The sequence below is a fragment of the Anomaloglossus baeobatrachus genome, chromosome 4 (assembly GCF_048569485.1).
Source record: "Anomaloglossus baeobatrachus isolate aAnoBae1 chromosome 4, aAnoBae1.hap1, whole genome shotgun sequence".
Taxonomy (NCBI): Eukaryota; Metazoa; Chordata; class Amphibia; order Anura; family Aromobatidae; genus Anomaloglossus; species Anomaloglossus baeobatrachus.
This window is the reverse complement of record NC_134356.1, coordinates 464,275,507-464,288,751: the sequence shown is the minus strand read 5'-3', so window position 1 is coordinate 464,288,751 and position 13,245 is coordinate 464,275,507.

Genomic DNA, 13,245 nt, shown 5'->3' with positions numbered 1-13,245 from the left:
AGCCACAGTGTGGTTAGGCTTACTCACGGTTCTTGGCTCAGAAATGGATGATGGAGACCGGGAATGCAAACCATCCCTGGAAAAGATGTTAGAAAGATCCACATCAGGGTCCTGCTTGGCTTGGAGGTGGGTGATGGCTGCTTCAAACTGACTGGATAGTCCTTGTCCTAGGTCATTCTCCAAAATGACTGGTGTGAGCAGGTAATTCACAAGCCCCACTTTCACTTCCCTTTGAGTGGTATCCGAAACAACAGGCTTGGTGGGGCCATCTATGAACCCCACTTCAACTTCCTCCTGGCTAGTCCCCGAAACAACAGGTGTGGGGAGGCTGTCCATAAACTCCATATGGACCTCTTCCTGGTAAGACCCCAAAGTAACTGGTGTGGGGACGGTGTCCATAAGCACCACATCAGCCTTGCTCTGGTCAGTCTCCACAATGACAGGTGTGGGGAGGCTGTTCACAAGTCTCACATCAACCTCTCCCTGGTCCTTTCCCGAAATAACTGGTGTGGGGACGGTGTCCATAAGCTCCACATCAGCCTTGCTCTGGTCAGTCTCCACAATGACAGGTATGGGGAGGCTGTTCACAATCCCCAGATCGATCACTTCCTGGTTGGTCCCCAAAATACCAGGTGTGGGGAGGCTGTCCACAAACTCCACCTCGACCTCTCCCTGGTCGGGCCTTAGGTCCAACTGCACACATGCCAGAGGAATGTCTGAGCGCTGGCCCTCAGCCAGGGAGATGGATAATTGGGAATCTGGTACAGGGTCTTCTGGGGAAACAATAACTGGGCTTACCAGGGTAATGGAGGAAACAGTGTCTCGTAGTCCCTGGCTCTTGACCGGCTGAGCTGGTAGATGGGCTCCAAGCATGCGGCCTCGGTTTTGGAGACAATCTCTATCTATATGTCCATGGCGCCCACATGTATAACAGCGCCATAGATTGGGCGAGTCACAGGCCCTGTTTGTAGTCCTTTGTTTTGGCGCAGCTTCTGCTGGGTAGCGGACCATCCTTCTCAACCGGCTGGTGCTAGCAGTACGGCAGCTGGAATCCCATAAACATATTCCAGAACTCAAGCCCTCTCTTCTCTTGAGGATCTAGGCCCCAATGCATCCAACAACGCTGTGGCTTGGGCCATTTTGGACAAAGTTGATTTCCGATTGTCATTAGATCCATGATGTGGCACATAGTTTAAATCCTCTGGGTCAATATCGACGGGAACCTCATCGTCCTCTGCATCATTCTGGGCATCCCAACGGACTAATTTCTGGATCAAGTCTGACCGAGTCTCAGCGTTCCAGTAGATAATCTTTCGCCTCTGGCACAGATCCCGTAGCATCCATTTACTGCAGCGGTCGTAACTCCTCTCTTGTCCTTGTCCCATGGCTGAGCTGGTGGGGTTGGACATGACAGCGTCCGAAACCTGAATGCCTCCCCTATGGCCTGCTGGGTATGCTTATGTGCCTCCCTGGTTGTTGAGCCCTGGACGGTGTCCACGAACACCAGTCCGCTGCAGCTCCCCTGGGTAAACCAGGCTGAGTAGTATCCCACTGCTGCCACCAATTGTGGAGACACGGGGCTCAGTGGGTGCTCTCATCCACTAAAACCCACTGCCTTTAGAAAAACAGCGTGGCTCAGGGCTCATCCCAACTGAACACCGGCCTCCTTAACCGTGGGCGTAACACTACTCAGACAACACAGGGTGAGGGAACCACAATAATTAGACTTTATTGGATCCCCAAACAATTAACAGCACATAACACATAACCAGCAAAACACACAAATGTAACAGGCAACAGAGTCTCACCCTTCCGCTGGCTCACCAGGGATTTAGAATGTCCTTGCTTCAGAGGTTCCAGGGCCGCTTACTCCAATCCAGCAGCACCCCGCTTTTGGCGGGCACCCACCGAGAAAGGAATAGCGCCAGATTTAGGACGCTGGCTGAGGTCTGCAAAGTCTGTTCCAGGTGACTGAACTGTCCCAACCTGAGTGTCCTCCTTAGGTAGTCCTGTATGATGTTACAATCCTGGCAGCCGGAGTCGAAATCCCTATGCTGTGGATAGGGTCTCCAACCGGGAACGGAGTCCCTAGATTGAAGCCATAAGATTTCGTGATCCTCTAGTCAGCTCCGAAGAGCTTAGACTGGATCCATCAGCATCCATCAACCTGGTGGCTTAAAGAAGTCCCTTTTTATAGCCACAGCCTTCCACTTAGATACACTGCGTCCTCATCGATTGGTTGGACAAGAGCGCCTCTCCCATTGGATGAATCTTAAGCTGCATGGACAATGTTCATCCAAATGATGTGCATAGAAAGACTGAAGATATCTACATGGAGTCTGCAAGTCACAGACTCAACAATGGCTACTAAGGTAATCACATTAGCAATACACAACTACAATACAATGGTTACTGGAAAAGTCTGGAGAACAATATGTCTGGCTTTTAGTGGCCAACACAATTACATTGAGTCAACAAGAGTCTTGTAAAAACAATGAGGGACTTCTCCCCCGTCTATAAACAATCTATCATGCTGTCTGGCTGAATTTTAAGAAACTTTAACCCATGAGAGTCCATGTCGTCACAGTATTAACTGCAAAATTTTTGTATGCTAAAATAACAGGTTAACAATGTACTTTTCTTCCGTTTATGGGAGGCACTTTTCTTAAACGTTGCAGAACATGATTATAACTTTAGAGGCTTTGGTGCACTTTACTGTCCAAGTGCACAAGTTCTGTGGAATACTTTCCCACCATAATTCTGGTAGGGTGCACAACGGGTGCAACTATATACATGGTAGAGTCCTGGCCACGCCTAGTCCAGTAGCCCACATGTCCTTTAACTCAATCACACTACGAAAAACATTATTTAAACTCTTCCGGCCACCTAAAGTCCAGTGGCTCGGTTGTCCATCTTATCAATGCAAAATAAACAGTAGGGTTAAGGGGACATCTTCGCAAAGAATAGGGGGCAGACAAATACAGGAAAGGGTGGCTTCTTCAAAAAGCAAATGGGGCAAAAGGGGCTATTTACATGGTGCTGAAGGCTGTATTCTTAATAATCTTCGGGCTCAGTGTCTGGTGGCATTAAAGCCGCTGCCAGGCTGGTTTGCGTCCCTTGGGTTGTTGTGCTGGGGCTTCTGCGGGGTAATGGTACTGGAGCTGCTGTGGTAATTTGCAGCTATGGAGCCGCAGCTGCTGGAAGGGACCTCCGGGGCTGATGTTATGGCAGCTGAGGTGTTTCTTGCTCCCCACAGGTAGAGCGGGTACCCCGGAGCAACCTTTGGTGCTTGGTAAAGTCTATGGTGTTTATGGACGAGCTGCAGGATAAGCCAGACGACATAGGGCTCGCAGTTAAGTTGTTTACTCACTGTTCAGTCTTAGTGCTGCAGTTGACCGGTTACCCACGGAATGCCAGGATCCGCTGTTAGGGGCCTCCACCAATCCCGAATAGGTCAAGGGTCAGTCCCGGTTCACCTCCCTATGTGTCATTTCTCTGGCTGTCTCCCAGCGCTCAACTGTTTTTGGATTGTCTTGCGCCTAGGTGGCTGACCTCAGTCGTACCTTGCCCCCTTCACCGGTGATCTGTGGCGGGTTGTGGCCCTGGGCGCCTGCAACAATCTCCCAGGCCTTCGGTTTTACTTTAAGGAAATGTCCCTCTTCCCTCAGTCTAGGGACCGTCCCTGATTTGCAGCCTGATCCCTCCACCCGATCTTTCTAGTGGAACAGGTCATGGGACAATTGCCCTTCCGTGACCCTGGAATCTCTTCTTTCGGTGTCACCTGGGCCTAGCAAGACCCTAGGATCTCAACCAGGAACCTCCTTCACTCCTTCCCTTCTGGAACTGACTGACTTATTCTTCTACTCACTCTTTCTGACTCCTCCCACACTCCCACTGACTAGGCCCCACCCACACCATTGGGACCAATGAATGGGACTTACGGCCCCATGACTAAATCTATGGGGGTTACTGCCACTATCCCTGACTTGGTGTATGCCTACCAATTGGTGTGTGCAGATTTGATCTGTGAACCGGTAGTTGACCCCATTCTTACCCGGGATGGGATATCACACCTCTGGCTGAGGTGCAATATCTCTGTGGTGACGGAAGCCTCAGGGGCGCCACACAGCCACAAACTTGGCACTGATTGTCCACAATTTCACTGCAACCACAGATCTACCACAGATCTGCCGCAGATTTATCTCTGTGTGTGACAGGGCCTTAAGAGATGTCCTGTAGGAAAATTGTATGTCACTGATCAGTGGAGGAGTAGAGTTATTTCCGAGGTTCATTGTTCGGTCTTGGCTGGTCATCCAGGAATTTTTGGTACTAGGGATTTGGTGAGCAGGTCTTTTTGGTTTATCTCAGGATGTAGGGGTTTTGTGCAATCTTGTAAGATTTACTCAAGATCCAAGTCTTGTTGCTCACATTCTAGTGGGTTGTTATATCCAATGCCTGTACCTAGGAGACCTTGGACTCATATTTCTATTGATTTTATTTTGTATCTTCTGGTTTCTCATATTATGACGGTTATTTGGGTTATTTGTGATAGATTTTCTAAGATAGTCCATTTGGTACCATTGCGCAAGTTACTGTCTTCTTCAGAGTTAGTTCCTTTGTTTTTTCAACATGTGATTTGTCTCCATAGGATTCCTGAGAACATTGTGTCAGATAGAGGGGTTCAGTTTGTGTCTAGGTTTTGATGAGTATTTTGTTCCAAATTGTTAATTGAGTTGTCTTTCTCTTCTGCTTTTCATTCTCAGACCAATGGTCAGACTGAGAGAGCAAACCAGACTTTGGAAATTTATTTGCGGTGTTTTGTATCTGCGGATCAGGATGATTGGGTTCCTTTTTTGCCATTGGCAGAGTTTGCTCTTAATAATAGTAGCTGTGCTACTTTGATGTCTCCTTTTTTCTGTAATTTTGGTTTTCACCGTAGGTTCTCTTCCGGGCAGGTTGAGGCTTCAGCCTTTCCGGGAGTTGATACTGTGGTCAACAGAATGAAACAGATTTGGGCTCAAGTAATGGACAAATTGTTTTTGTCCCAGGAGAATGCTCAAAGGTTTGCTAACCGATGTAGGACTGTTGGGCCCTGGTTTAAAGTGGGGGACATTTCGGCCCGAATTTTCTTGGTAAGGTCATGGCACTATATTCTAGGCCATCGGCTCGTGTTAAAGCTAACGGCGCCCTTTCGGACCCAGTGGAGATCAGAAATGGCACCCGTCACGTCAGGGATGTTCTCTATCCCCCCTACTCTATATCATTGTATTGGAACACCTTGCGGTGGCAATTAGGAAGACCCCCAGTGTACACAGTCTGCGCCTTGGACACAGAGAATACAAAATTGCTATGTACGTGGATGATCTTCTGCTCTACACGCCCCAACCTTTGATCTCTGCTGGTTTCTTCTTTGGTAAACAGAAGGATGATGGACTTTGGCTGCGCCTGGACTTTTGTGAGCTCAACCAGAAAACGGTTTGGGATACATATTCCCTGCCACTCATTCCTGATCTATTTAATCAGATTGCTTATGCTAAATGGTTCTCTAAAACTTGACTTTAGTAGGGCCTATAATTTGATCCGGTTCAGACAGGGAGATGAGTGGAACACAACATTTAACCCTTTCACTCTTAACTCCTGGGCGATTTTCCGTTTTTTTTTCCATTTTTTTTTCTCCCCTTCTTCCAAGAGCCATAACGTTTTTATTTTTCCATCAATCTTGCCATATAAAGCCTGCTTTACACGTTGCAATTTCGCATACGATTTCGTATGCGATTTGCAATGCCCCCATCGTATGTGTGGCACGTTCAATTTGTTGAACGTTCCGCACATACAAGTAACCCCCATCACACGTACTTACCCGTCCATACGACCTCGCTGTGGGCGGCGAATGTCCACTTCCTGGAGTGGGAGGGACGTTCGGCGTCACAGCGCCCTCACACGGCAGCTGGCCAATAGAAGCGGAGGGGCAGAGCTAAGCGGGATGTAAACATCCCGCCCACCTTCTTCCTTCCGCATTGTGGGCCGGGAGCCGCAGGACGTTGGTAAGATCTGTTCATCGTTCACGGGGTGTCACACATTGCAATGTGTGCTACCCCGGGTACAATGAACAATCTAACGTGCAATTCTAAAGACAGGTACGATGTGTATGCGATGAACGTTTTACCGTTCAATCGCAATTGCACGTACCTGTCACACACTGCACTGTACGTACAATGCCGGATGTGCGTCACTTACGACGTGACCCCGCCGACACATTGTAAGATACATTGCAGCGTGTAAAGCGGGCTTAAGGGCTTGTTTTTTGCAGGATGAGATATCATTTTAAATGAAACCATGAGTTTTACCATATAGTATATAAAAAACAAAAATAGCAACAAAAAGAGGAGATAAAAACTCCCCAAAAAATGTATTATAAAATATACTCACAGCAAAAAAAGGGCAACCAGTCCAGTTAGCCCAGGCCAACATATCCAATGCACAAACAGGATGCAGACAAACCTCTCAACATGATGGACACTTCACAGGTGCAAGGTAAATTGCACACTAGTGGCGCGCATAGGGCGCTGTTTACACTTGTATGCGCATGGTGTCCAGCCAGCAACTTATTACCATGCCCTTACTATTAGATTAGGCGGGTTACTCGGACACTACTCACTGCAGCAAGCAAGGGACAGAGATTCCACTATGCACGGCCGTATTAAGAGGCCCGGCTGCACCCTGTATAAAAAAGGGCGTGTTAATAGGTTGCTTCGTGGACTTCGCCCTATGCGTGCCACTAGTGTGCAATTTACCTTGCACCTGTGAAGTGTCCATCATGTTGAGAGGTTTGTCTGCATCCTGTTTGTGCATTGGATATGTTGGCCTGGGCTAACTGGACTGGTTGCCCTTTTTTTTTGCTGTGTGTGTAGGGACCCGCAAGCGTGAGGATCCGTGATGAGGATTGTGGGCTTACGTACATTGGCCAATTTACAAACTAATACCTCACATATTTTATATGTATTTTTTGCACTTTTTTATACGAGGTGCAGCCGGGCCTCTTAATACGGCCGTGCATAGTGGAATCTCTGTCCCCTGCGTGCTGCAGTGAGTAGTGTCCGAGTAACCCGCCTAATCTAATAGTAAGGGCGTGGTAATAGGTTGCTGGCTGGACACCATGCTCATACAAGGGTAAACAGCGCCCTATACGCGCCACTAGTATGCAATTTACCTTGCACCTGTGAAGTGTCCATCATGTTGAGAGGTTTGTCTGCATCCTATTTGTGCATTGGATATGTTGGCCTGGGCTAACTGGACTGGTTGCTCTTTTTTGCTGGGAGTATATAGTATATTAAAACAAATAAAACAGCAAAAAAATTCCAAGTGCAGAAAAATTGCAAAAAAGGGCACAAATGTTTTGGGGTATTTCATTCACCGTGTTCAATGTATGGTAAAACTGATGTGCCGTTATGATGCCTCAGGTTGATTTGAGTTTGTCGACACCAAATATGTATAGGTTTACTTTTATATAAGGGGTTAAAAATAATTCAGAAGTTTGTCCAACAAAAGTGGCTCACTTTTTGCGCTATTTTCTGCGACCCATAGCGTTCTCATCTTTTGGGATATTGGACAGTTTATTTTTTTTCGTGTCAAGCTGACATTGTTAATGATACCATTTTTGCGCAGATGCTGCGTTTTGATCGCCTGTTATGGCATTTTGTGCAAAATTTGAGACAACCAAAAAACGTAAATTTTGTGTTTGGAATTTTTTTGCTGCTACACTGTTTACTGATCAGATTAACTAATTTTATATTTTCATAGATCGAGCATTATCTGAACGCGGCGGCGATACCAAATATGTGTATATTTTTAATCCTTTAATTTTCAATTAGGCGATTGGGGGTAATTTGAACTTTTATTTATTTATTTTTTTTAACTTTTTTTTATCTTACTAGTCCCCCTAGGGGGTTATAAGGATAAGCAGTCTGATCACTGATTCATTTCTCATGATCATAGCAGCATTACTCTGATCAGGAGAAATGCTGCATTACTGTTACAGCTGTAGCACCCTAGGGGGTTGGGGGAAAATACTCGTCGCCGGGCCGGTGATGATCAGGGGGATGTCACCGGTGGAGTTGCCCGGCTTCGTGACCCCGAGGTGTACACGGAGGGAGAGGGGTAATAAGGATGATGGTGGAGGTTGATTTCGTGACACCACCTGCGAAATGCGGCCCAGGGAATTAGCCGCCGCCGCTGTCGCTGTCCTCCGGAGTGGATGGTAGTAGCAGCTAAGGTGTTTCTGCTCCCCACAGGTGGAGCGGGCCCCAGGGAGGATGATGAGGGGAGCAGTAATGGCGGGTGTCGAGATGAGGGGTGGCGCCGCCGGGAATGACAGATGGACACAGTCTCTGCAGTTCCAGGTGTTTTACTCACAGTTCATGCCGCTTGCCCGGAAAGTAGCGGTCACCCGCCGTGATGGGCCCCGTTGAACCCGGATCGTTTAGAGGTCAGAGCCCGTGAATTGGATGGTGGGACCTTCCTCCTGCGCTTGGTGTGGGACCCCTGGTTCTTGAAAAGTGTGTCTACTCCCTGCCCGTATGCAGGTGTCGCGGGTCCGATATGGGGCCTGCCTTGGAACATGACCCTGGATCCTATATGGCACTGTGCTCTGGGAACTGTGGGGGCCGGAGGGACATGCAATCCCCCATGTAGATTTTGGTGGACAACCTGGAGTATAGTCCACCCTAGGATTCTGCACCCTGACAGCGCCGGTCCCGAGGGAGCAATCAAGCTCTCCCCTCGGCGACCGTCTTCATTCCTGCGTCCCACCGGAGCCAGTGGTGAAACTCGACTGCTCTCTTCCTCGCCTGCTGGAGAACTCTTTAACTGTTGTGTTGGCTCTTCACTTCCCCAGGTGGTTGCTCCTCCTGTCCCAGGTTTCCACCACTAATGGATTGGGGGTCCCAAGTGTGGTGGTATCCTAAGGACCCAACCACGTTGGTGACCCCTTTTGACCCAAACCTAACCCGGTTCAGGGTAAAGGAGAGCAACCTGGTTGTCTGTGTATGAGTTGTGTAAGTAGAACCGGCACCGACCTCCTCTGGCCCGGGTTAAGTACTGCACCTTAAGTCAGGTGCAGTACCGTGTGGCGACTGAAGCCTCAGGGGCGCCACACAGCTGCTGCTCTGCTGGCTATAACTGGAACTACGTCATTTATAGGGACAGGAGTCATCACACGACCCTGCGCTACCATGGCAACCATCGGCTCCCCATGATCATGGCACGAGGCATCCAAAGGCAGCGGGGAAATGCACTTTCCCCACTGCGGCTCAATTTAAGGGGTTAACAGTTGCAGGTTGTTACGGGGGTGCTGTCTGATATAATATAGATGTTAAATATTCAGACAGCTAGGGTCCACCGTGCGGTGATAGTAGACTGCTGCCAGCAATATCAGAACTAAAGTAGTCTCCGTAAGTTCACAGAGATAAGTAAATTAGAATATATGTTAAATAAGGTAGTACGCTATTAAACTTATAGCGACTCCCGGACACGTGGTTATAAAAGGAAGTGAACCTCTTGTTATATCACAGAGGACACCCATGTGTAATAGGAAAAGGACCCCGTTAACAGTCACGGAGGTCCTATCAATATTGCCTCTGTTGCCTCACAGAGGCAAAGTGTAAAGTATACAATACTGTGTGTTTAAACACACACACAGTATAAAAATGGATAACAGCAGCACTAACCGTACTAGCTGTATCCTGGCTCAGTGTTAACCACACTGACCTGCGAGTACCAGCTGCTAACCACACCGTATGGTGGTGCGCTGACTACCTACACCTGCCTGACAGCCTGTGTGCAAGCCACAACCAGACCCTACTCCCAGAGGAATGTGCCTAACCGGCCAATGCAGAGCAGAGGGAATGATAGCTGCTGAAGCGGCAGTACAGTATCGCTAGTTTATGGGTAGCGATTTACTATGGTAGTACAGCAGGGGAGCACATACATGGGCGGCTACCTCATGCATGCACAAGAACGACTGAGCGCTGTACGGCATGCTCCAGGGTCTTTTATTAACTAAGAACCACCCACAAGATGGTGACGTCCAGGGCAAGACTGAACCTGGACCAATAGGGTGAGAGAGCGTCATCACTGACATCACCACAACCAGACGCCAGCACGTCATCGGTGATATCACCCGCGGCCAATCAGGCAATGCCACGTCACACGCCGAGAACCATGTGATCCCCGCATCATCTGTGACATCACCCACAGCCAATGGACGGCTGCTACGTGGCAGATATGCTCAGAACGGATTAAACCACACTTAGTGCAAAACTCCGTTACTTTACTTAACGCATGCGCAGTTGCCCTGTTCTTTGGACTAAAGGGTGCTTTACACGCTGCCACATCGCTAACGATATATCGTCAGGGTGAGGGTGTTTGTGACGCACATCCGGCGTCGTTAGTGACATCGCAGCGTGTGACAGCTAGGAGCAACGATCAACGATCGCAAAAACGTCAAAAATCGTTGATCGTTGACACGTCGGTCCTTTTCATAATATCGTTGGTGGTGCATGCTGATGGTTGTTCATCATTCCTGCGGCATTACATATCGCTATGTGTGACATCGCAGGAACAACGAACATCTCCTTACCTGTGTCCTCCGGCAATGAGGAAGGAAGGAGGTGAGCGGCATGTTCCGGCTGCTCATCTCCGCCCCTCCTCTGCTTTTGGGCGGCTGCTTAGTGGCGCCGCTGTGACGCTGAACGAATCTCCCCCTTAAAGGAGAGATTGTTCGGTGTCTCCAGCGACGACGCTAAGCAGGTATGTGCGTGTGACGCTGCCGCAGCGATATTGTTAGCTATGGCAGCAATCACCCCCATGACGAAACAGCGACGTGGGCGGATGCTATTGCGCACGACATCGCTAGCTATCGCTAGAGATGTCGCAGCGTGTAAAGCACCCTTTAGTCCCAAAACCACACAGAATTCAGCCCAAAGACTGAGACGCAGACCAACGAGTGGCACGCCGCGACCGGGAAGTAGATGGGGAGGAATCTGGCCGAGGCAAGGTAGGATCTCGGCCCGTAGCACAGGTGGATCACGTATCCTTCTGTGCCTGAGAGCAAACATGTCTCAGTTAAAAACAGCAGACATGTACGGGGATAACCACCGACTCACCACAGCAGCCGGTGGTGATCACCACTTCATGATTTAGCATTACGTCCTAGGTTTTGAAGGGATTAATACACCGGAGAGACACTTCAAAAATCTGTGATGCCATTCGGTCTAGCCAATGCACCTGCAGCATTCTAGCATATTGTTAATTATGTGTTTTCTCTGGGAAATGTGTTATTGTTTATCTTATGGCATTCTCATTTATTCACGGGACTTTAGGTCTCATTTGGAACATGTCAGACAAATATTACAAATTTTCAGAGTGAATAAATTGTATGCTAAGCTAGAAAAATGTGTGTTCGTCATTCAAGAACTTGCACTTTTGATTTCCATTATTTCAGCTGCAGGTTTTCTGATGGATCCCACTAAATTACAGTCTATTTTAAAATGGGAACATCCTGAGAAGCTCAAAGTTTTTTCAGGTTTGAAAGTTATTACTGGAAGTTTATTAAGAATTTCTCAGCTATAGCAAGACCACTTACTAACATGACCAAGAAGGGTACGGACTTCTCTAAATGAACTCGAGGTGCTTTGTATGCTTTTGTCTGTCTTAAAAAATGTTTCTCGTCGGCACCCACATTTATACAGTCTGATGTATCTCAACCTTTTACGGTGGAGGTTGATGCGTCAGGGGTGGGGTCAGTCTCTTGGTAAACTGCATCAATGCGCCTTCTTTTTTAAGTATATTCTGCCGAATGTAGTTATGATCTTGGTAACAGGTATATACTGGCGATCAAGTTAGTGTTTGAAGAATGGCGACACTTTCTCGAGTGAGGTATTTATCCTGTGACAGTAATTACCTGCCATAAAAACCTTCTTTACCTTGAATTGGCTAAATGTCTTTCACCGAGACAAGCTCATTATTTTTTAATAGGTTTAATTTTTTTTTTACTTATCGCCCTGGTAATAAATTTAAAGCCGAAGCTTTGTCCAGGATCCAGGAGGTTTCCAGGGGGGATCCCTGTGAGGAACCTGTCCCCATCCTTCAAAAGCGAGTGGTGGTGTCGGCGCTAAGTACTGATGTGGAGTCTGAGATTGCTAAGGATCAAGGTGATGCATCATCTGGGGTTCCGGTGAACAAGTCGTTTGTTCCCCTGAATCCTCCTCGTAAGATTCTAGGAAAGCATCAAGATTCTGTCCTGGCTGGTCACCCTAGTGTTAAAGGTAGTCTGGATCTTGTATTGCATTACTGTTGTTGACCCAGAGATGTGGTATCTTATGATGTGTCTGCATGTTCCACCTGTGCATTCTTAATGGCATCTCACTCTCATTCTTCGGGATGTTTGCAGCCTTTGAGTGTTTCTTGTGAACCTTGGACAGACATTTCTATGGACTTTATTATGGATTTACCTTCCTCTGGTGGATAAGTTTTCTAAGATGACACATTTTATCGTCTTACCGACATAACCTAATTCCAAGACCATAGGCCAGGTGTTTATACATGAGATTATCAAACTCCATGGAGTCTTCTCTTATATTGTCTCTGATAGAGGAACTCAGTTTATTGCCAACTTTTGGTGAGCTTTCTGCTCTCAGGGATTAAACTGTGTCATTCGTAGGCATTGCACCCTCAGTCTAATGGGCAAACAGAACATATGAATCAGAATTTGGAGCAGTATTTGCGTTTTGTTTCTGGAAGAGTGGTCCTTATTCCTTCCTCTCGTTGAATTTGCCTTCAATAATGCCTGCTATGAATCTTCTGTTATATCTCCTTTTATGTGTCTGGTCTTATCCACAGTTCTGTACATTTCAGAAGGGGGTTCTTGTCAGGGCTACTTGGGTGGGTCAATTGGTCTCAGCATTATATTCTACATGAGAGAGGGTTCAGCAGCATTTGGATTACATGGGTTTTAAGTATAAGCGTGCAGCTGACTGTAGAGGTATGCCTGGTCTGGACCTGTGTTTGGGTGATCTGGTGTGGTTGTGTACAAGAAACATTAAACTTAAGAACTTTTACTGAAGTTAGGACCTCGGTTTATTGGTCAGTACAAAATCACAGCAGTCATTAATCTGGGTACTCTCTGCCTGGCGTTACCAGCATCTTACAAGATTAATAATGTTTTCCATAGATTTATGTTAAACAAAT